At 33.6% G+C, this 26,902-nt stretch overlaps 1 long non-coding RNA gene and 1 other non-coding gene across 2 annotated transcripts in view; both read right to left on the reverse strand.

The window, feature by feature from the left end:
* Window positions 1–26,902, reverse strand: part of LOC126003891 (uncharacterized) — a 177,909-nt gene that overhangs the window by 25,234 nt on the left and 125,773 nt on the right. The gene's annotated exons all lie outside the window — the stretch shown is intronic.
* Window positions 12,978–13,084, reverse strand: LOC126005649 (U6 spliceosomal RNA). Its single transcript, XR_007494692.1, has one exon. It is a non-coding gene; the product is annotated as a U6 spliceosomal RNA (small nuclear RNA).

Raw genomic sequence — 26,902 nt, forward strand, 5'->3', positions numbered from 1 at the left:
GGAGTGGCCCAAAAAACAAAAAAAAAAAAAGAAAGCTTTTTCTGAGATAAATTTATAAGATGTACATCTATAAGATGTACTTGTTTAATTCAATTAAATAAATGTTAAGTGAGCTTGAAACAAAAACACAAAGCAACTTTTGAAATCGATAAGTCAACAATGGAAGATATAAAAATGTTATTCTGCTACAGACAAATAACTCAGACAGGAAACTGCTCAGGGCAGACCAAAATGATGGTGACTTAGCTGGTGATGATATTTATACTTAGTTTTTAAATATAAAATTCAAGAACATATCCAAATTCTCATAAGATGCAATCCAATTAAAAAAGGAACACAAAGGTAAGTGCCATAAAATTAAGAATAATGTTAACATTTCAAATATTCATATCTGTCCATTCTCTATCATATTTTCTTTGATTTTTGTTGTTTTTAATTTAATTTAATTTTTGGCCATATCTGGTAGTGCTCAGAAATTACTCCTATTCAAATATTACTCCTGGCTTGGAGGACCATATGGGATGCTGAGGATCAAACTGGATTCAGCCTTGTGCAAGGCAATGCCATACCGGTTGTGCTAGTGCCTCAGCACCCTTTCTTTGCTTCTTAACAAAACATAAGCATAATTTGATAGCTTAACATATATAACATATATGTTGTTATATATTGTAATCATATATATTTATAAAATATGTAATATACACATATATTACATATAATATATATTGTTGTTATTTTTGTTTTTGGGTCACACTAGCAGCACTCTGGCTCTGTATTCAGAAATAAGTCCTGGCAGGTGCAGGGGACCATACAGGATGCTGGGATTTGAACCACGGTCCGCCCTGGGTCAGTTGCATGCAAGGCAAACACCCTACTGCTGTGCTCTATCTTGGGTCCCTCTTAACATATATTTTAATTCTATTTTATTATATTAAATAGTGCAGTAAAAATTTCAGAATTATACATAACAAAAAATAAATGAGAATAAAATGTAAATACAAACATAAGGAAAATTAGCCTGCATTTTTCTACAAAACGGTTGAGAAAAGAGGGTATTGTGTAGAGTAAAATAATTCAGAATGTACAAACTGTCAGTATTGGGCCTGAGAGTTAGCACAGCAGGAGGGCATTTGCCTTGCACGTGGAATATCCAGAATCCACAGAGATTCGATTCCCAGAATCCCATATGGTCCCATGAGCCTGCCAAGAGCGATTTTTGAGTGCAGAGCCAGGAATAAAACCTGAGCATCACCAGGTATGACCCCACAAAAATCAGTATGTAAAAATTAGGTTAACATATATAATATTATAATATAAAATATATATTAAAAAGAACTTAATAGAAAAATTTTATGGAATCTGACAATAGAGTTGAGGTCATCAGGAAAGATCCTGTGGAAAGTGAATATATATAACATTTTGATAGTGAGTGTGGTGTGGTAATCTTATACTTTCAAAGCTTATAAACACATATACTTGTATATAATTTGAACTAAATTAAAAAATACTTTTGTATTTCAAATATATATAATTAGCATCTATATAGAGATATACTTTATGGGGCCTGAGAGGTGGCACAAGCAGTAAGGCATATTCCTTGCCCATGCTAGCCTAGGACAGACCTCGGTTTGATCCCCCTGCTTCCCATATGGTCCTCCAAGCAAGGAGCTATTTCTGAGCGCATAGCCAGGAGTAACCCCTGAGTTTCACTGTGTGTGGCCCCAAAACCATAAAATATTTATATGTTAGGTTTTTATATTTAAATATATAAAATAGAAACAATATAAACATAGATATAAAAACACATCTTCATATAAATATATACAAGTGTATATATATTTATATATGTCATTTTACTTGTATGTTTTATACATAAATAATTTCATACATAAATATACATATATAATTATATAGATTGCCATTTATATAAATGTATATGAATTACATAAATTATATGTTATAATTATAAATTACATAAATAAATGTTACACTTATACATTATACATAAATAAATATATAAATATATTTATTATATCTATGCTTATATATTTACATATATACAAATGTACATATATGTACAAATATATGTAAATATATATAAATATATATTTATACTTATATGCTTATATAAAGATACTTGGATATAGTTATATACAAAGTATATATATTTTATATATTTATATTTATTTATATATACTTTTATGTAAAATATATATGTTTATATATAATGATACTTGTTTGGGTCCAGAAATGCAGCTAAAATCATAGACCACATGCCTAGACTTTTTGAGGTATTAAGTTTGACCTCTAGTATTGCATGGCCCCCAAAACCGCTGGACACATCCTGATACTGCAAGACACTGAAACACAACAGCACAAGGTCAAGAACCAAATCATTCCTGCTAGGAGTAGACCCTTTTAAAAGGCAAGCAAAACAGAAGTTTAAAAGTAAATCATCTATAAAATATTAAAGCAATCTGTTCCTGACTCTTACCCCAATACTTAATAGACAGCTGAAATAACTATCTTTACCTTAAAGATGGTTAGAGCTTCTATCAATATAGTTCCTAGATTTTCTGGTATTATTATATTTATTGGTGGTATGTACTACAGTTAGCAGCTTTTTTTTTTATATCATTCTCAACTTTTTGCTGATAAAATGCCATTTTGATTTAGTGATACTTAAAACCATTTCAGTGTGTTCCCTCGCCTTTAAGCTTTTGGTCAATAGAAGGACATTCTTTACTTTTAAATCATAAAAACTAGAATTATCTTTTTAAGGTCTTTGGATTTGACAAAATTAAATCCAGGTAATCAATTAGTTTGGGTTTGGAAATACAGAAGTTTAAGGTCTTGAATACAGCATGCATAAACTCACCAAACACAGGTAGGAATGATCCCAAGAGTAAGAAGTAAGCCCTGACCACAACTGAAAACCAAAATACATAATTAAATTAAAAATATATAAAATTTTAATTCAAAATAAAAGATTTATTTATTTTATTGACTTATTTTTTTCTTTAATATTATGTTTTAAGCAGGGCTAAGGGGCGCAGGAACATGATACTTGACTCACCTCTATGAGCTTGATGATTGCTGTGCTATGATGATGTTAGCAAAAAGCAGGGCCATACATGCTGGTACTTGGATGGGCTCATTCAGCTCTGAAGATAAAAATCAAGGACTAGCTCGTGCAAGACACAACTTGCATTATCTCCAGACAACAGCAACTTTAATTATAGCAACAATATCACTACCAGTAAAGAGTATAGCATTATATCAAATTCTTGAAAACAGAGTTTCCATGCAATACAAAATCTGTTTTTTTTTTTTTTTTTGTACTTATTCTTAAATTTACTGGGTTGCTTAAGAGGGAACTGAAGTCTCCAAGCAAGAGCTTGTTTCTCTATGTAACAGCGGGTCTTTTAGTTGCAATGTTATCCCCTTGATCAGGTATTAAGTCTTCAAAGGCAAAAGTAAGTACCTTCCCTTTTAGAACAGGGCTATTATTTGGTGATGCCATTGTCAGGATCAAAATAAATCTGTCAAAATGGAAGAAATCATACTAGCCACAAACCAAATTGAAGGCCTTATTTGAAATAAGTTGTAAAATAGTCAGTGAGGGGGTTTGATTTTCCCATCAGGAAGGTGATACACTTTAAATCACATTTCATTCTGAGACAAAAGTCAGAATGCCATTCTAAGCTACACTAAAACCTTTTGTATTATTTTGATGGAAAGCCTTATGCAGCTTATAAATCATATATATGCTTACTGCACTAAAGCAGACCATATACTCTTTTCATGTATCCAATGAGCAGTACAAGAAGAACAAAATGCCATCAATCTTCAAAATCTATTATACAGTAAGGTAAATTGCCAGTACCTCACTCACCGACTCAAAATTTTCAACTCAGAATCAGGGTTACAACAACTATAAAGGAAGCATTATTCAGATTTTCTTTTTTTCTACTTTTTATAACTTATTTATAGTATTTATTCAAATTTCACTTCTATTATCCTACTATGTTATAGCTATACTCATTTTTTTCGCATCCCAAAATTTGTTATAGGTTTAAAAGTTTATGACAAAAGAAAATTTAGGCCATGGAGTCAGAGAGCAGCAAGCAGCCCTGGAGAGGTGGTGAAGCTGGAAAGGAGGCCCTGGGAAGCCCACAAGCGGGATGAGGAGCAGGGAGCAGCAAGCAGCCCCAGAGACGTGGTGAGGCTGGGAAGGAGGCCCCAGAAAGCACATGAGCAGGCAGGGAGTCAGGGAGCAGCAAGCAACCTGGAGAGGTGGTGAGGTTGGGAAGGAGGCACTGGGGGAAGCCACGCAGGCTGCAGAGCCAGGGAGCAGAGAGCAGCCCTGGAGAGGTGGTGAGGTTGCGAAGGAGGAACCGGGAGGTCCACGAGCGGGCTGCTGAGCCTGGGAGCAGTAAGCAGCCCTGGAGAGGTGGTGAGATTGGGAAGGAGGCGCTTGGGGAACCACGTGAGCCGCAGAGCCAGGGAGCAGCGAGCAGCCCCCGGAGAGGCAGTGAGGTTGGGAAGAAGGTACCGGGAAGGACACGAGTGGGCTGTCGAAGGGTCACCATAACAGGTATCCCAGGAGGACCCTGAGTGCTGAGAGAGAGGCCAAAGGAAGCTCGAAAACTTTCGCAAACTAGCCAACGTGGCATAGGCAGCCGGGGGGGACAGAGAGGCAGGAGAACAGTGACTAGAGGGCCAAGAAGGAAACACAGGCTGACTCCCCAGGTGGAGGAGGTGACTCATCTAGGCTCAATGACGCCCTCTGCCACTGTGGCCAGGAGCGGAACTATACTGTCTCACAGGAAAGGGAGGTGATCAACCAGGCTTGACTGGAGGATGGGGGAGGGGCCAAGCCTCAGCAACAAACCACCAGGAACAGTACTCCATTGAAGGGACCCAGCCCCAACGCACAGGTGGCAAAAGCAATCTGAATTCAGAAGGCACTGCACTCTAAGCCACACCAATATAAGCAGAAGAATATGGGTAGATTAAGGAAGACCCTGAATTCAGGGGATATGGAAAGGATCCCTAATAAATTTCCAAGTCCTCTAAAATGCACAGACCCAACAGAAGATCTTAAATTAGCCACGAGGAATGAAATGCAGACATGTTAAAGGAAATGAAAGAAACATTAGCCAGCGAATACAAGAAATCCATAGATAAAGAGATCCACCAACTAAAAGAATTGTTACAAAATATGAAAGATTCCATGCAAACAAAATCAAAGGAATTACATAAAACTGTAGAAAGCCAGAAGAGCAGATTCTCACAGCTCAAGAATCATATAGAACAACTCAAAGATAAACTGCAAACAAAAGACAACAAAGAAGCCAACAGAGAAACAGAAGGTAAAGCACTTGAAATAAAAGTCCAATATTTAATGAACAAAGACAAAAGAAACAATCTAAGAATTGTAGGTATACCAGAAGGGAAGGAAACAGGGAAAGGGGAAGAACAATTAGTCAGGAAGATAATAGCGGAGAACTTTCCCAACCTCTGGAAAGACGCATCTGAGCAAATCCAGGAGGTGAAAAAAATCCCCAACAAAATAGATCCTAACAAACTAACACCAAGACACATAGTAATTCAAATGGCAAGAAGCAAAGAGAAAGGTGACCTACTTAGAGCAATAAGGGAGAAAAAAATCCCTCACATACAGAGGAAGGAACATTAGAATCAAATCAGATCTCCCATATGAAATACTTCAACCAAGAAGACAGTGGAATGACATATTTAAACATCTGAATGAAAGAAATTTTCAACCTAGAGTCCACTATCCAGCAAAACTATCATTCATATGGGAGGGAACACTAAAATCATCCTCAAACAAAAATGAACTCGCATTATTTGTGCAAACAAAACTGACCCTAAATTACCTACTCAGAGACGAATTACACAATCCAAACCCCGATTGTAACGACAACTACCCTAAACAATACAACTACACAACAGCCTTCTCTGTCAATAATCTCCTTAAATGTTAATGGACTAAACTCTTCCATTAAAAGACACATAATAGAGAACTAGATTAGAAAACATAAACCTGATTTTTGCTGCCTACAAGAAACACACCTACAAGTACAAGATAGGCAGAGGCTTAGAATAAAAGTATGGAAATCAATTATCCAGGCCAATAGAAATAAAAAAAGTAGGGACGGATTCTGATATCAGACCAAATTGCATTCAACCTCAAGAAAGTGATCAGAGACAAAGAGGGTCAATACTTACTGATCAGGGGAACACTAGGCCAAGAAGTGCTAACACTGGTTAATATCTATGTAGCAAAATATGTACGGCAACTGCTTGCAAAACTGGAGAAAACCATGAAAGGAAATGTGATAGTAGTAGGAGATCTTAATACTTTACTATCACCACTGGACAGATCCACCAGACAGAAAACTAACAAAGAAATAAGAGCCCTAAATGAAAAACTAGAAGAACTAGGACCAATAGACATAACTAGGGTCCTTCACCCCCAGAAAGCAGAATACACATTCTTCTCAAGTCCACATGGAACCTTTCCAGAATATACCATGCCTTAGGATGCAAATCTAACCTGCATAAAATCACAAAGGTAAGGATCATTAGAAGCACTCTGTCAGATCACTATGCAACACAGGTCAAAATTGACTGTAAAAAGAAATAATGGAGAAAATCCAACAACTGGAGATTAAACAACATGCTGCTCAAAAATAGCTGGATCAAAGAGGTACTCAAGGAAGAAATAAAAGAATTCCTTGAGACAAACGACAACGAAGAAACAATTTGTCAAAACTTGTGGGACACAGCAAAAGCAGTAATCAGGGGGAAACTCATAGCAATACAATCCTATGTCAGGAAAGAGGAAAAGGACAAAATTAGCACCTTAAAGGACCATCTTAAGGAGCTGGAACAACAGCAACCAAGAAACCCAAACACAACCAGAAGACAGTAAATCATAAAAACCAGAGCAGAAATAAACAACATAGAAACTAAGAAAACAATACAGAAAATCAATGAGACCAGAAGTTGGTATTTTGAAAAAATAAACAAGATAGACAGACCACTGGCAAGACTCACCAAAAAAAAAAAAAAAAAAAAAAGGGGAAAATACCCAAATAAGCAGGATCACAAATGAAAGGGGAGAAATTACAACAAAACCCCAAGAAATCCAACACATCATGAGGTCATATTATGAACAACTATACTCAGTTAGGCTAGCGAACCCAGAAGAAAGTGACAGATTCTTGGAAAAATACCAGCTTCCAAGACTAGTAAAAGAGGATTTAGAAACCCTAAACAGGCCAATCACCTCGGAGGAAATTGAAACAGTAATTAAGAAACTTCCCAAGAAGAAAAGTCCAGGCCCAGATGAATTACAGGTGAATTCTATCAAACATTCCAAGAAGAATTACTTCCACTGACTCATAGGCTCTTCCAAACCATTAAAAAGACAGGAATCCTCCCCAATTCCTTCTATGAGGCTAATATCACTCTGATTCTCAAAGAGGACAAAGATACCACAAAGAATGAAAACTACAGACCAAGCTCACTAATGAACATAGATGCAAAAATACTCAACAAAATCTTAGCAAACCGAATCCAGCACTACATCAAAATTATTATACACATTGACCAAGTGGGTTTCATCCCAGGGAAGTAAGGATGGTTCAACATACGCAAATCAGTCAACATCATACACCACATCAATAATAAAAAAGACAAAAACAACATGATCATATCAATCGATGCAGAGCAGGCATTTTACAAAATCCAACACCCATTCATGTTGAAAACACTAAGCAAAATAGGTCTGGAAGGAACCTTTTTCAAGATAGTTACAGCTATCTATAAAAAGCCCACAGCCAACATTATCCTAAATAGTGAAAAACTGAAAGCACTTCCACTAAGGTCAGGATCTAGGCAAGGATGTCCACTCTCTCCACTCTTATTCAACATAGTCTTAGAAGTCCTAGCAATAGCAATCAGACAAGAGAAGGGAATCAAAGGAATTCAAATAGGGAAAGAGGAATTAAAACTATCTCTTTTTGCAGATTACATGATGATATACATGGAAAACCCTGAAGAGTCCACAGTAAAACTCCTAGAAACAATAACCAATACAGCAAAGTGGCTGGTTACAGTCAATACACAAAAGACAGTAGCATTTCTCTATACAAATAATGAAGTAGAAGAGAGAGAGATTAAGAATACAACTCCATTTAAAATAGTATCAAAAAACGTCAAGTACCTAGGAATCAACCATACAAGGGAAGTGAAGGACTTATACCTGGCAAACTTCAAATAACTCCAGAAAGAAATTGAAGAGGATCTTGGGAAATGGAAGAACATTCCGTGCTCATGGGTAGGTAGAATCAACATAGTCAAAATGACTATCCTACCCAAACTCCTATATAGATTTAATGCAATCTCTATCCAAATTCAGACATCATTCTTTTTTAGAACATTCAATCCTAAAATTTATCTGGAACCACAAAAGACCCAGGATATCCAAACACATACTAAAAAACAGGAATCTGGGTGGCATCTCCTTACCTAACCTGAAGCTATACTATAAAGCCATATTGATCAAAAGAGCATGGTACTGGTACAAGGACAGAGCCCCAGACCAGTGGGTTAAAACAGAATTTCCAGACATAAGCCCCCAGATATACAGTCAACTGATATTTGACAAAAGAGCCAAGAACTTGAAGTGGGACAAAGAAAGTCTTTTCAACAAATGGTCTTGGTACAACTGGAAAACCATCTGTAAGAAATTAAAAATTGACCCATACCTCACCCCATATACAAAAGTCAACTCAAAATGGATTAACGACCTTGAAACCAGACCCTAATATATAGAGTTTATTGAGGAAAAAATAGGCAGAACACTCAAAGACCTATATATTAAAAAAGTTTTTGATGCTAGAATGCCAATGGCAAGAACTTTAGCATCAAACATAAACAAATGGGACTGCACTAAACTAAAAAGCTTCTGTATGGCAAAAGAAACCCTACTTAAGACAAGAAGACAGTTAACTGAATGGGAAAAAAATCTTTGCACTCAATCTCAGATAAAGGGCCTATATCTAGCATATACAAAGCACTCAGAAAGCTGAGCCCCCAAAATCAAATAAAGCCATAGAAAAATGGGGAGATAAAATAAATATACACTTCTCTGAGGAAGACCGAGTGATGGCCAACAAACACATTCATTCATCATTAGGGAAATCCAAATAAAGACAATAATGAGGTACCACCTTACACCAGTGAGGATGGCTCACATCAAAAACAAAGGGAACAATCTTTGTTGGTGGAGATGCAGCATGAAAGGCACTCTCATCCACTGCAGGTGGGAATGCCCCCTAGTCCAACACCTATGGAGAACAATCTGGAGAGTGCTCAAATAGTAAAAGGAAGGGGGAAAAGAGACTGATGAATTGCAGCAAGGTTCAAGGTTCAAAGAAATTCAGTTGCCATTGTGGTATTAAGGAATGAGAGGGCTAAATATCGAAGCACAGAGGCAACAGCACTAAAATAATGAGATTCACTGAACTTAAAACCTACCTGGAATTGTGGCAGATTGGGTCTGCGGCAAGGTGGGTTAGGGGAGATACCATGGAAATATTGCTGGAGGAAAGTTGACACTGGTTGTGGGATCAAATAGTTCTAAATCATTGTATGCTTAAATTCAACTAGGGATAATTTTGTAAGCCACAGTGATTTAACAAAATAAAGTTTGGCAAAAATTTAACCACAGCTTTTTTAAGTAATATCAAGAAAACAAACAAACCTTGACAAAATATATGCTAAGTTGTTATGCAGAAACATAAAAAATATTTCAATTATACAGTATCTCAAACTGTTAGACTGAAAGTTCTTATTGGGTGAGATTCGACTTAAAAGTAAAACACTATGATTTAGATAAAAGAATTATTCAGACCTTGTCTTTCATATTTCATGCTAATGATCAGAAGGCACTGTTGAACAGTGGCCAAGAGATGTGGAAAAGTTGGATTGGAAAGTGTAGGACTATTGCAACATGTAAGTTATGACTGACTTTGACAAGTTTAAGCAAATGTTAGAAGCAGAACGCTGTGTTCTTTTAATCTTAAGTGACAGGGCTGTGAGATAAACTAAATGAAAAATTGAGTGATTTTCGCATCTTTTCATACATCACCCTTGATTCTTTTGGTTTAGTCCCCTGATTTTCATCACTGCCATTAGCAACATACTAAAATAGCACTTGCACTAAACATCCTCTAATGAAGATTCAAAGAGTGAAATTATACATATGTAACCATGTCTATCATATAAATCCATAGACATATATATACATTTGGATTTTAGTTTTATACATAATCTCCACTTTTATTAAAAATGATCTGAGAAATCACTTGAATATATAGAAACCGTGTTTGTGGCCACTGTCTGTTTTTCATGGGGAATTTTACATACTTGTAGAAGATCTAATAGCAACTTGTATTAGCAGCTTAGTTCACTGCGATCTTCCTTAAATAATCAAAAATTGTTATTTATTAGATAATTTTATGGCATAAAACTTTTAGTTCACTACCCATATTTTATTATTCTGCAATTTGGTGGCATACTTAACAACATGTACCCTTGGGTCTTAAATCCTCTGGATGTTACTAACCTGCAATAAATTGTGTTCATTAATACCCTAATGCTGCAGTTAATTGAATTTCAGTACTAGTCAACTTCCAGCAAGGTCATCTTAAGTCAATTTCTATTTGAACAAGAATCTATTTGCATCAGAAAACACCAAGCATTTAGAGCTATATTTTAAGTTTGTTTATTTTCATCTTTTTTCTCTCCTTATACTTAATAAATGGAAATACTTATCAAATTTTACAGTTATAAATTATAAAGTCTTTTCTAGCAAATGACTTATTGATGATGAAGTGATTAACCTTTCATTAAAACTTGATATAAAATTCTCCCCTCCATATATCTATGTTTATTACTCAGGTCTCAATGAGAAATTTATTAACTAGGGTAGCTTGATGTTTTTAACACTTTTTCAACTATAAGACTCATAAAATTTAGATTTTCTAATTTTGTCTTAGCTCTACTTTTCTTTTCTATTTCTTCTTAATTTGGAAAGCTTCTACTATATATATATTCTCAAAATATATGCTCTCATTTAACTTTAGAATTTATATAGAAAATTACCTAAGGGAATGTTCTATAAGTCTCCTGCTATTACTAAATACAGAGGTATAAAAATCTATTTCATAGACTATTTATATTTTGAATCAGTGTATTACATAACTTTGTATATTTCTCAGCTCAGTGATATATAGTTGAAACATATTGAATAAAGAAACCAACTCACTTAAGTCATAGTAGCTTGAATAACATGTCACAATTTCTAGAACTAAAAGAAGTGATGGGTCTTTAACCAGCAGAGCCTTTCAAAGGCTCTGTCATTTTATTTCTTCTGATTCACAGTGGCTGTGGTCTATGATCATAACACAGCAGTGAGCTAACAGTCTTCACCTTTTACCTGTCTGTTGCTTTGACTTCTCTTTGAGATAAAGTTCACTTTTTCAACTGTTAAAGGCCAGCAAATATACCAACTGATGTATCATGGCCTAAAGATGTTGGGAGATTTCGCAGACTTCCACTGTTTTACTCTCAAGCTGGTCCCAGTGTGGTCTGTTGCTAACTGACAATATTCACTACAAATGTGCTATCAGGACAACACCATGCTGATTTGAATTTATGTCATTAATGCTGAGAAATTTTTCTTTTCTCTTCTAATATGCTATATTGCTAAAAGAAAATAAGTGGGTTTTTTTCACACATACTAAAGAATTTTCTCTGCTTAGCAAAAGAAACATTGAGACATTGAGGCTAAAATCATTTTTTAATTGTAATGCAAAGCACAGAGGCAGTAAAAAAACTTACTAAGATAAATTGCAATTGCCTGGTACAGAATGTACTCATCATAATACAATATGATGAAATATTTGGTATAATATATACTAGGTAAATCAATCTAGCCTGTTCATGTGGCATGCAAAAGTGATAAGAATTTGAAAGGATCAACAATAATCCAGGCCTCAAAGCAAATAATTGGTTACTTAAATAAATACATATGAATAAATATCTACAAAGAAATATATGTATAAATCTTTAAAAATAACTTGGCACACATGATGTCTATTGATGAGGTTGATCAAAGTATTTGTGAATTATCAATAAGTCACATGATAATTCTGCTAGTAATTTTTCAGATTTCTTATGAAAAGTGAAAGAGTAATGAGAATTTATAAATTGAGAGTTTTGAGTAATAATTGGAAGGATAAGGCAGATATTATTTGTGTGTGTATAAATTTTCTGGCAACCTCATTCATTGTCCTTTTCATATTTTCTCAAACATATTTATATTTAATACCTCATCATGAGGTAAAGAGAAAATATCTTTTTGGCTGATGAAACTAAAGAGAAAAATAAAAGGAAAGTCTGCTGAGGAAATATAGCAGGTAAGTTGCAGCCAACCCAGGTTAGATTACCTTGCACTATATAAAGTCCCCCAAGCATTGCCTGCAGAGATTGTTAGTACAGAACCATAATTAAGTCCTGCGTTCTTTGGAGTCTGCCCTTAAAAAAAGAAAAAAAGAAAAAAAGAAAAGTCAAGAAAAGAAGAGAATAAAACAAAAAAAGAAAGGAGAAATAAAGTTGAATTCTCCTTATATATTGTTCATTTTGGGCATCAATTATTATGTGACACAAACATATCCTCCTTACATTGATGAATATTAAATATTATAGTGATGTAGTGATTATGATAGCATCCATCCAAGAATTTTATTTTCAACTCCAAGGTCACAATAAAAAAGTAATCATTAACACAAATACTATCTAAAATAAGGATAATTTTGAATTTATAGCTACTTATTTAATATTAAACATATATGACGAGTGCTTTCATTATTTTTTTAAAAAATATGGAACGCTTCACGAATTTGCATGTCATCCTTGCACAGGAGCCATGCTAATCTTCTCTGTATCATTCCAATTTTAGTATATGTGCTGCCGAAGTGAGCACCTTTCATTATTTTTTAAATATGCTAATAAAGATCCATGGGTCAGACCAAGAGTGATAGTACAGTGGGTAGATCACTTGTCTTGCATGTCGTTGACTTCAGTTTAATTCTCAGCATCTCATATTGTCCCCTGAGCCTGCCAGTAGTGATTTCTGAGTGCAGAGTCAGGAGTTAGCATTGAGCACCACTAGGTGTGGCTCCAAAACAAAACAAAGCAAAAAGATCAGCTCAAGTGCATTGAACAAGGCAGTGCTTATGATCCAAAGCTCACATCCAAGCTTGATGATTCATTGACAGTGTATATAACCATAAATTTATACAGCAATCTAGATTATAAATGTATGAGCTGGAGATAACATTTTCTAATTAATATTTCTTTGATTCCCAAGTTCTATATCAATTGAAAGTAAACATATAATTAAAGAAAACTAAAAATATATTGTTTTTTTATAACTTTAGTGAAGAATATTAACTTGAGAAAAAATATAGATTATCCACTTATACATTTATTCCTGAAATTGAGCCTACATACCAAATTAAATGGTTTCCTATACAGAAGAAGGGTTTAACAAAGCACTTTTATTTGTTGTCATTATATTATAATTATTATTGTTACTCTTAATCTGGCAGTCTTACTGGTAATTGCCTTTTCTTCATTATATAAATTATGAAGATGTTAATTCGGACATTCATTCATTGAATACCCCAGACATTATGTAACTTTAAATTTTAAATACTAGCTTTCCCCTCTCTTGTCTTTATGTTATCATTAATAGTGTTATTATTAGCATCTTGAATAATTTATCATACTACTGTAGCATCATGGGACACTTAATTAGATAGATCTTGGCCTTTCTTTATTATTATTACTTTAATCCATATAAGCCTGCTTTAATCAAGGGGTATTTAAGAACCTTCTTTTATGTAAAAGCTTAGCATATATGCTAACTGCAATAAAATTTGGTAACAAAAACATTCAAAGGGTTAAGCTCATACTTTTCATGAAAGATGCTCAGATTCCATATGCGGTGCTATATTAGGTCATGAAAATCTCTCAAAGTGATTTTCCAAAGATTAACACAGCCAAGAGGAGTAACAGTCAATGCTGGAAGCTGTAAATAAAAAGATAACAAATAATTGGTTACAAATATGGTGCTTTAATTTAAAAATATAAATTATTTCACACTGATTTAGAGGTGAAACAATGAGAGGAAAAATGTATTTAAATAATTATTTTTCATGTCCCTGATAAGTTGTTACATAGCTTGTCAAAGCATCTACATACTCCTGAAACCTGTAGTTTGAGGAGAAAGTTGTTACACTTTTAATAATAATGGATATGAGGACCAGAATGATAATATACTGGGTAGGATGAGGATGCATACCTTGCATACAGCTGACTCAGCTGTGATTACCCTATTTTTACGTTGAGCACTGCTAGGAGTGATTCCTGAATGTTGAAATACAAGTATATCCAGAATTAATGTAACCCTTAAACCAAAATAGCAATAACAGAAACAATAATAATGTGTATTAAATATTCCTGACTGCTTTTAATAAAGTGTTAAAAGAAAACAATAAAATCTCAAAAAAAAAAAAAAACTTGATCAACACACACATTGGGCAGGCATGAAATACATGAAGATTAGAGAATGTAAAAAAAAAGATATTGCTTCCAAACATCAAAAATATCTGGATACAAAAGAAGATAAGCTCATTAACAACAACTTGGCAAAAAGGGCAATTGATTTATACAATGGTGTTTAATCCACAGTATTGATAACATCAGCCAGAAAGTCTTAAAAGCCACATATCTTGTAGTGAAACAAAACTTTAATATATAGATTTCCCATTTCTTAACAAATTTGACAAAGAAATTGTACAAAATAGTCACGTATTTTTGTCACAATTTGGAATAGCTTATCAGATTTACAGAAAACAGTTTTTCATAACATATTTAAAGGTTTAAATGAAATTGCTGAACTTGTTACTAAAGATCATATTCAATAAATATCACCTTATAATTAAATACACTAATTTTACAGTAATTGTGTTATTACTACATGAAAAATTAAATGGTAAAGGCAGAAAAAAGAAAAATTTAAGAAATTTGCCTCAAAGCAATACTATTGCAAAAATAGTATGAGAGAGAGGTCTTTGACATGATCATGGTACCCATGTGGTCCTTCAAACACTTCCAAGAGTAATTCCTGAATGCAGAGTCTGGAGTAAACTTAGCATCATTGGGGGTGGTCCAAAGAAAAACAAAACTAAAGTTTTGTCAATTACATGGTAAAGGTTAGAATTAGACTTTAATTGGTAAAGTCAACATATTGGCTTAAGCTGTACTTCTTAAGCAAGTTGTTATAACCTAACATGAAAGTATAAACAGTTAGTTCAATAAAGTTTTGAAAAGCTTGAATAAATGACATTACATTTGATAAACAAACAATGTTGTTAACTGAAGAATTGCATGTTGATAAGGAACATAATTCTGATCTGACATGAAGATTCAGGCTTTGAAAAATGCTTTAGAAATAGTCGACAAAGTGCACATTCTAAAGCAATGTTCTCCAACATATAATAGGATCATAAAGAGCATTACCAACAAATATTCAAAGTAACTACAATTAACACTAAATAAAGGTACCACGGGAAATGGAATTAAAATCTAATAGGCTGAATATTAGCAAAGAAATCCACAAATTCTATCTGAGCATATATATAATTATCTATATTTATATATAACATATATGTGTTTTATATTGTGCATATTATATATAAAATATCTACTTAAATATATAACTATTTATCTATACATAGATTATATATTCATCTATATAAATATAAATTTATCTATTTAAATATATATTAGATATATATTATATATTTATATTTATTTATATATATTATATATAATATTTTTCATATAAATTGTAGATATATATTAAATATGTATATCATATAAATAATATATTTAAATATATATATTTTATATTATATATTTAACATATATTACTATTATATAATATCAATATATTAATAACAGCATAATATATTTATACATATATACTTATATAATATATATTAAAATACATATTAAATATATATCTATATAAATATATTTTATTTAAATATATTATATATTATATATATTTAATATATTTAATATATAATATTCAATATAAATAATATGTATTTAATATATTTATGATATGTATTAATATATTTATAAATATTTTAAATATATATATAAATATATATTTAAATAGCAACACCTTGTGCCAGTTTTGATATGACAACGAGGAAAGGAAAACTTGACCTAAGACCAGGCTGTCCTATCACATCACCTAACACTAAATGGCAATCAGAAGAGATATCGTCCTTTGAACTGTGAAAAATAAGAGCACCAACAACAGAAAACTGACTTGGACAACCGTGACTGAACAGAGCCTACCTTGGGACTAATAAGGAAAACCCTTCCCTAGGCTGTAGGCCAGGACACATAAAAAACAACAACAATAACAAGATGTCTTATTGCAGAGGTCCAACTTGGACAACAGAGACTGAGCAGAACCTTTGGATCCATAATTTCCTAGGCTTCAGCTTAGGGACTGAACGAAAACAGGGAGCAAGTGTTACAGAAGACTGAACACAACAATGATGGATAGGAACCTCTACCTAGAGACTCTATCCTAGACCCTGACCTATAACCTGCGCAAATACCAAAATCGCTAGCTACAGTGGCTTGATTTTCTCACACACAACCAAGAGGAAACTTTCCTGGAGTCACAATAAAGCCTTTGGGATGTGGTAATGAGTATATATGGAGCCAGGGGTTGATCCCATGATGGTATGCTTCAAGGATGGAGAAACCCTGAATCTCTTAGGCCACGGAAATTCCCTTTCTTCCCCAGTGCTTACTGTGCCTATGCAAAATAAATAAATAAATAAATAAATAAATAAATAAATAAATAAATAAATAAATAAATAAAAAGTCGGGGGGGTGGGGAACGCCAAGCCCTACCACTCCAGCACCCATATTTTTTCTTGTTTTGTTTTGATTTGTTAGTTTTTGACTTTATTTTCCTTCTCATTTTTCTTCCACTTTTCTCTTTCTTTTTCACTCTTGTGGTTATTATTTAGAGATTTATTTTTATTTTTATTTGCCAGGTCCATTTTTTTTCCATTTTTCTTTTCTTTTTTTTCTCTCCTTTCTTTTTTTTTTTTTTGGTATTTGTCACCAAATTTTTTTCTCCCTTTTTTCTTTTTTTTTTTTTTTTGGTTTTTGGGCCACACCCGTTTGATGCTCAGGGATTACTCCTGGCTATGCGCTCAGAAATCGCCCCTGGCTTGGGGGGGACCATATGGGACACCGGGGGATCGAACCGCGGTCTGTCCTAGGCTAGCGCTTGCAAGGCAGATACCTTACCTTTAGCGCCACCTTCCCGGCCCCCTCCCTTTTTTCTTATCCTTTTTATTTCCAATGATGGTGGAATAGATGCTCAATCTACAACAAGCTGTAAAGTGGAGACCAGTTGCACTAGCATTCTGGGAACGGGGGCGGAGGGAGGACAGCACTGGTGGTGGGAATGCCTTTCATTCATTGTCACTATGTACCATAAATGATGCAGTGAAAGATTTGTAATGCACTTTGGTCACAATAAAAATTAAAAAAAAAAGAATGCAGTAACCAATGTTATACAGAAAAGCTACTGCACTCTTAGATAAATGAGGAAGAAAATGAAAAAATAATATTAACATTAATTTAGCTTTTGAATCAAAGTTCATATGATCTTAAATGCCATTCTCTCTGTTTCTGGATGCATAAAGGTAGAAATTAAAATTACAAATCATGAAAAAAGTATTTTATCTATTTTATTGTATACCAATGTAGAAATTTTATATTTTAAGTATTGGCACATTATCTTCATTTTGTTAGTGTCATATACCTGGAGGGAAATAATCATCATAGATTATATAGTTATTAAGCAATGACAAGATAATTTATAATCAATGTGATCTATTAATTTATCAACCTAGGAAAATGGATAATATTCCAAAAACTGGAAATTGAGCTCCCATTCGAACCAGCTATACCACTCCTAGGGATATACCCTAGGAACACAAGAATACAATACAAAAATCCCTTCCTCACACCTATATTTATTGCAGCACTATTTACAATAGCCAGGCTCTGGAAACAACCAAGATGTCTTTCAACAGACAAATGGCTAAAGAAACTGTGGTACATATACACATTGGAATATAATGTAGCTGTCAGGAGAGATGAAGTCATGAATTTTTCCTATACATGGATATACATGGAATCTATCATGCTGAGTGAAATAAGTCAGAGGAAAAAAAAAGAAATAAGTCAGAGGGAGAGAGATAGATGCAGAAAAGTTTCACTCATCTATGGGTTTTAAGAAAAATAAAAGTCATTTTTGCAACAATCATCAGAGACATAGTGGAAAGGACTGGAGCTTCCAGCTCACTTCATGAAGCTCACCACAAAGAGTGACTTAACTACCATAACCATGTGAATGAAAAAGGGAATTGGAAAGCCTGTCTAGAGTACAGGTGGGTGGGGTGGGATGAAAGAAGATTTGGGACATTGGTGGTGGGAACATTGCACTGATGAAGGGGGGTGTTCTTTACATGACTGAAACCTAATCACAATCATATTTGTAATCAAGAGGTTTAAATAAAGATATTATATATAAAAAAAGAGATAAAAAACTAAACACTTAAGTTTGCAAACAAACAATACGTTTATCTGAGCTAAACTTATTGATTTCAACATATAATACCTATCTTAAAGATGATAAAACTTAATTTGGGGAGGAAAGCATACCAACAATAGATTGATTCCCTGTTTGAGATAAATATTAAATATATAAATGATGTATCTTGAGTAGTGTTATCCAAATAAGAGATAAGGCTAGAAAGTTGTGTATATAAAGGTGCTGCTTTGTGGGCTGAGCAATAGCATAGCTGTAGGGTGTTTTCCTTGCACGCAGCTGACCCAGGACGAACCTGAGCATCACTGGGTATGCCCTCACACAATGAAAAAAAAATAAAATAAAAATAAAGACTGCTTTTTTAAAAAGAAAAAAAGATTAAGTATAGAAGATGTTCTACAAAGAATAGAAAGATTTTTGAGAAACAAATTTCTATACCTAAAAGCAGAAAAAGTGAAAAATTAAATAAGACTTTTAGAACTTTCAGGCTTGCACAAATTCATGTCGTAATGATTAGCTAAAATTTATTAAGTTTATAAAACTTGTATAAAAAGTTTTATAAAACAATTATTTAAATAAAATAATAAAAGGGGAAAGGAGTAGAACATGACTGTCATATGGTACTGCTATGTAAAATTGAAGGACTAAAAAATTCCATTCTTGAAGTAGTATTTTGAGGCCTAATAACTATTATGAGTGAAAGAATACTAGGTCTTAAGAAATACATTTAGGAAAGAAATGTTTTCCTGGGTGCAAATACTGAGAATGTAAAAAATATTTATAGGGAATGTAGAAAAGGCAAATATAAATACAAAGAGACCAATTATTTTATTTAAAAAAAACATCCTACATTTTATTTAAAAAAAAAGTCACTGTCTGGAACCAGAGCAATAGTACATAGGGGAAGGCATTTGTCTCACATACAGATGGCCAGAGTTTGATTCCAGTATCCCATAGAGTCACCCAAATCTTCCAGGAATAATTTCTGAATGCAGAGACAGGAATACCACAGTGCAATATTAAGTGTGGCCCAAAAACAAACAAATAAAAAATCACAATGCATGAATATCTATAATATAATGTCTAAAGAAATCTTGAAACCCTGATGAACAGAGAAATCCAGAGACAATAGAAAATTAAAATGATGAAAAATTTCCTGATTAAAAATTGAGTGAATTGTTCAGAGAGAAATGGAAACTAGTGTATCACTTTTATTCAGCAATAAGTGACAAGAAAATAGGGTAATTGAAATTGAGATATTACATTTTTAAATTATTGATACAGAGATGTATTATGCCACTACCATTCATATTTTTTCCTTTATTTTCTTCCTTAATTTTCTTCCTCCATTAATACTTCATTTCCTTCATTCCTTTTTTACTTTTCAATCCCACTTCTCTTTCTAAACTAACTTTCAGTTTTATGTCTTTTTTTAACTAAGGTAATAAATGTTTATGGCTTTTTAAGTTTACATATTAGTTCAACAAATTAACACTTCCTACAAAATATATAAAAACCATATATACTTACATTCATATTATCAGTCACTAAAATGAAGACAGAAAGGAAACCTGACAATTTTTGGAATACTCATATGTTCTCAGTAGGGTCACTTCAGATGTCTCACAATTCTTGAATCAGTCTCATAACAAACATTTCAGCCAGCACACAATTTCTTAAATCTTCACTCATTCTTCACTTTCTGACTTACCACTGAACTGGGAATCTGTGCACAGACAATACTTGAAGCTGGCTGCACACAATATGCCCTCTCTCACTCTCCCAACCAATATTTGAAGAAATCATACTCTTTAATGGACCAGCTATAACTTTGACCTCTTTCTCAGACGCACCCATCAGAAAAGTGACTTCAGCAGAACCAGCATTGAGAATAACCCTGTACTGTGAAATTCCCAGTAATTTATGTGCCTTCTTCATTGGTCATTCACACTGCAAGGACTCCTGTGATTGCAGCAAGTGCATGGCCCAATACATTAGTATCAGAACTCAGGTGTATTGCTTTTTCACCTTTACCAATCAGATTGTCAAATGTTTGTTTCGTGCAATTCCAAGTATCAATAAAATCTCAATCATGAAAAAAATACTGTACACTTCACCTTTTTCTGAATGACATTTTCAAGACAGCTCACATTTCAAGTATTTGTCACTTGGGGATGATAATGCAAGCCCTAATCCAGGAAAATCTTAAGAGTTTTGGTAACCTTTTCTGATTGTTTTATAAGGAGAAATGAAACTAGTTGTCTCGAGATTTCCAAGCGAAGATCTGAGGGTTGTATCGATGTAGTATGAGCTTACAACCTAGAACACACAAGAGTATAGAGAGTGCTTATTATTGTCAGGCTATGGTCTCTTCCCAAAGCAACACAGATCTCCTGTCTCAACAAATTCCTGCTTTAAAAGGCTTGCTAACTGAGGATTCACTAGTAGATTGTTGTAGGAATTATCTTTGTGAGCTGATATAAAATTCAAATATCCACAGGCTTTTCACTAGTAACTCAAGTTGGAAAGACTTTTTACATGACCAAATTCTGATACAGCAATTGGCCCATGTTTCAATCCTTTTTTCTTCTGCTACTTGATATTGCAGTTCTATTCAAGTCCATGGAGTAGATTATCTCATTCAGCACAAACACACAGTGTCTGAAAGAGGAAGAAAAAAAGAGTAATAGGACCACCGAGATTGGAGGAGCAATGCAGGATGTTGACAGTCTGAAATCCGCTGTGTAAGGGGCTGCAGTCACAAAGTAACTCTGATCACTGTTATGGCTTTTTTATTTGTTTGAGGCCATACTAAGTGATGTTCAGAGCTTACATTTTGCTGTGGACTCGGAAAGTACTCCAGGCATAATATGGGGGACCATATGGCAATGAACATGGGTCAGCCATGAGAGAGGCAAATTCCTTCCCTGCTGTATGATCACTCAGACCCTCTGTTGTCATATTTATGGCTGTAGTAAAAACTCAGGTATTTTTATAGAATTTCTAAGAAGATATCAAATATTTTTAATGAATATTTTAAAAAATGTTATCAGCCTATTAGGTATATCTGATGGTTTTTATTGTGCCATTAAAATTTACTGTATTTGGGGCCCGAGCGATAGCAGAGAGGTAGGGCATTTGCCTTGCCAGTGGTTAACCCAGGACGGACCTGGGTTCTATCCTCAGCATCCCATTTGGTCCCCGAGCCAGGACCGATTTCTAAGACTATAGCCAGTAATAACCCCTGAGCACTGCTTGGTGTGTCCCCCAAACCAAAAATAAATAAATAAATAAAAATAAAATAATAAAATAAAAATAAAATAAATAATACAATTACTATATTTTATTCCAGAATATATTTCATATCTTTCTCACAGCCTTAGTATAATGTCCCAGCTTTCCATTTGTTATTATTGGTTTATGTGTGTTCAGGTATGTATGGGGATATCTGATAGTGATCATGACATAGGATCAAGGAATTTTACATCACTCAAAACTTCAGAGCTCTGAGTTGAAATAACTTGAGTTCTTAATTACACTTATATATTGCTCTAGAAACCACATAACTTAATCTGAATTCTATATAGGTATAGTGTGACGTATTACTTAATGTTGGTGGCCCTGGACCTCTCTCTATTCTAACTCTGCCTCAAAATTCATTAGTAATCTTATCTCAAATTATAGACTTGAAATGTGACAATGCATAATATTTAAAAAACGTAATTAAAATATCTTGTGATGCTATTTTGAATGACATTATAAAGAAATGAATTGTACTATGTTCTGTTAAGATTAAAAATTGCTCACTTAGAGGATGGCTTACATCAAAAATAATGGGAACAATCTGTGTTGGCGGGGATGCGGTATGAAAGGCACTCTCATCCACTGCTGGTGAGAATGCCCCTTAGTCCAACATCTATGGAGAACAGTCTAGAGAGTGCTCAAGGAACTCAGAATTCAGCTGCCATTTAACCCAGCATTTGTTCTCCTAGGTATCTACCCCCAAGTCAGAAGGACATTCATCCCAAAGTATGTGTGCACCCCACTATTTATCGCAGCACTCAGTATAATAGCCAAGTCTTGGAACCAACCTCGATGTCCAACAATAGATGAGTGGATCATTAAGATCCTGAGTCTAGGGTCTTAAAATAAAATCAAACAAAGAATATATTATTGATAATTGAAGGTCAGAATCTTACTTTGATATTAGCTTTGTAGTGTTTAAATAATACTTTGTAAAAATTTTTTTTTGAAATAACCCTCATTGGGCCTGGAGCATTGGCGCAAGCAGTAAGGTGTCTGCCTTGCCCACACTGGCCTAGCACGGACTGTGGTTTGTTCCCCTGGCATCTCATATGGTCCCCATAGCCAGGAGAGCATATCCAAGAGTAGCCCCTGAGCATCACTAGGTGTGCCAACCCAAAAAAAAAAAAAAAAAAAAAAAAAAAACAAAAAGAAGAGACCCTCATTCTCCCTTCTGTAACATTTTAGTTGAATTGTCATATCAATTAATATCCTCATTATTTATTAATATAATATATTTTTAATGTCAGTACACATATTTTGAGTTTACTCATTTAGATATAAATGTTAGAAAAGGAACACATTAAAATTATTTTAAAGAGTACAGAAACAAGACAATTTGAAACAAGTAACTGAAAAAAATCTTACACACAAAGAAATGCATATAGTTTTGTCTTGGGGGTTTGTCTTGGGGCCATATCTTGCAGTGTTTAGGGGTTAACACTGGCTCTAATCTCAAGGATCATTCTTGGTGGGGATCAGAGGAATGAACTGGGGTAGGCCATGTTGAAGCAAGTATTTTACCTACTGTAATATCCCTTTAGCTGAATAAATCCAAAGCCTCTAGCAAGTTTCCATTCATATTAAGTTGTAGTATCATACTCAAATCATTTTTTGCCAGCAGACACTTATATAAATTCTTTATAGACTCAATTCTATTATTCATTTGTTCTATTATTTCAGATATAAAAAAGAAATATCAAAACAATGGTAGTGTCTCAATTTGCAAATGAGTACTGAAACAAGCAGGTGCCTGAATTACTCTTCTGAGTATAGCTGAAAATCTAATTGTCATTGAGGACATTCAAATGCAAAGCACTTTAACCACCACAAAGATATTAACAAACAGCAAGGTAAATTTGATTAGTTTTTGTTTTCATTCGTGCTTTACAGATGATGGTATTCACATTTATAGACATTTCCCTGTGGTCACACAATGGACAATTTCTAATTGAGTTAACAGTTGATTTCTATTTAATCTTCAAATACAGCATTGAAAGCTTTTGGTCAGGTGACACATGCAAACCAAGTTAAGATAATGTACTCAATAGCTGACCAAAGGACATTCCATAGAGTATCACTCATGACAGATAACTTTGTAACCTGGGAGTAGTTATTTGTTTCTCTTAGGGCAAGTGTTTGTATCTATAAATAAGATAGGGGAATAAGAAAGGTAGGGAAACATAGGCTATGGTAAAAAAAAAAACTAGTAATAAACACAAGATATTGTTTTACAAGAAATTTTAATGTTACTTCAAAGTAGTTAAATAGCATAAAAAGTTTTAGAGGAAAGAAAGGTAGATATGGATGTAATTATAAAAGCTATAGTCTTAAAATTTATGCAGTATTATACACCAAAGTCACATCAATTTCTTAAAAACAAATCTTTTAAGCTTCATCCCCCATTTTTTAAATGTGTAGATGAAGTTCCATAAAATTCTTAAAACTTGTTTGAATTTGAATATGTATTCTTCAACAATGCCATAGGGAAGAATCATAATATTGAAATTGTTTTATCAGTTTCAAAGATGTTTAGAGAGTTAATTTTCATACAATGTGATAGTTGCATAATTTATATTTATTTATCAGAGTAATTCTCGGGGAATTTATAATAGATAATATTTTGCCAGTCTAATTTAGAGATAGATGAAAAACAAAGTGTTTCTCCTTTATTATTTAAAGAAATAAGATTGTATTCAATGTTTACTAATTTTCAAAAGAAATTTATTAATTTTCTTGTTTTTAAAATGGCCTAGTTTTAGAACAATGGTCCTCAAACTACGGCCCGCGGGCCACATATTGTATTTATTCCCATTTTGTTTCTTCACTTCTAAATAAGATATATGCAGTGTGCATAGAAATTTGTTCACAATTTTTGTTTTTACTATAATCTGGCCCTCCAACAGTCTGAAGGACAGTGATCTGGCCCCCTGTTTCAAAAGTTTGAGGACCCCTGTTAGAATATTTAGAAAAATGTACTTCAGAATCATATAAAGATTAAGAATTAAATTATCTCTCTTATTTTATAACAGGTAGCTAGCACTGATGTAGTACTAGCTATTACTAGTACTATTACTGATTCAAACTGCTATTACTCAAAAAATTGATTACACTTCCATTTCCCGGAGTTAAACTAAGCACGCTTAGTTTAGACATTTACTTACGGTTAGAGCACAACCTTTGTTTCCCTTCTTCTTCTGCTACCTCCCCCAAATTGTATACTATTTTGTATTTTCATCACTGAGTTGGGACTGCTCTTTCTCCATAGTCTTTCCACTACTTGTCTTAATTGTTCCAGATTTTGTCTACTTTAATAGATGTGTAGTGGATCTCCTTGCTGTCATATTTAGCATTATTCTGATGATATGATTTTGTAGAATATCATTGAATTTGCTTATTTGCACTTATTTTCTTATTTGTGATTATCCAAACATTATTTAGGGTTATTTTAATATTTTTTGGTTTAGTTTTGAAATTGGGGACACACTTGGCAGTGATCAGGGCTTACGCTTAGGTCTAGTCTCAGAGGTCACTGCTGGAAATGTTAAGTAGACTATGTACAACAATGAGAATTGATCCTCTATTTTTTCATTTTTAATTGACGATAGTTGAATTTAAGATTGCTTTTTATTTTTAATAATATTTTATGTCGTGTGTGTTTCTTAAACATTTTATTACTTTCTGTGAATACTCATTCTCTTCACATCATCTTTTGTAGACAGATTTTAATTGTTAACTATGTCCATCAGAATCATCTATTTTTTTTTCTCTTATAAAATGTTGTCCTTTGTTCAATCCTTGGAGTCTCATATGGTCCCCCAAGCCAGGAGCTATTTCTGAGCGCATACCTATGAGTAACCCCTGAGTGTCACTGGGTGTGGCCCAAAATAAAAAAACAAAAAATCCCATTTATTTAGTATTATCTTTAATCTAGGAATGTAGTTATCATGTAATATTTGGAAACTTTATAAGTGGTTCATTTATCTGCACACTGCTACATGCATTTTAAAAAATATTGCATATGTCATAAACATTCATTTTTATTTATTTTTTTGTTTTGTTTTTGGGCCACAGCTAGTGACACTCAGGGGTTGCTCCTGGCTATGTGCTCAAAAATTGCTCCTGGCTTGGGGGACCATATGAGACACTGGGGATCAAACCAAGGTCTATTCTGAGTCAGCCACATGTAAGGCAAGCACCCTATGACTGAGCTACCGCTCTGGCCCCTCATTCTTATTTTTCAAGTCAGTGTTTGTTTTATTTTTTTATAATATTTTTATTTATGTGTAGAATCATTGTAAGATCATTCAAAATACAAACTTGAAGACAAGTATACTAGCTATATTTTAATATCCATCAAGAGAATCACTATACATATTCCTTAAAACAATATTAGAAACAATTTGAGGAAGAAATTTTTATGTAAATTCAAATAAAATTTGACAGTTTTATTTGAATTTATAACTATTATATATATAACCAATAAAAACCAATATATACATATACATAAATATATATTGGTTTTTGGGCCATACCTGGTGATACTCAGGGGTTGCTCCTGGCTATGCTCTCAGAAATTGCTCATAGCTTGGGGAACTATATGGGATACTGGGGGATTGAACCGTGGTCAATCACCCAACATTCTAGTTTGCATTCTTGTAGGCACAAATAAATGAAATTCATTTTTTTGTTAAAAACACAAAGACAAATGGAATTATCAAAAATATAGATTAACAAGGGCCAATTTGAAATGCTTATTCTATCTCTCCATGG

The sequence above is a fragment of the Suncus etruscus genome, chromosome 3 (genome assembly GCF_024139225.1).
Source record: "Suncus etruscus isolate mSunEtr1 chromosome 3, mSunEtr1.pri.cur, whole genome shotgun sequence".
Lineage (NCBI taxonomy): Eukaryota > Metazoa > Chordata > Mammalia > Eulipotyphla > Soricidae > Suncus > Suncus etruscus.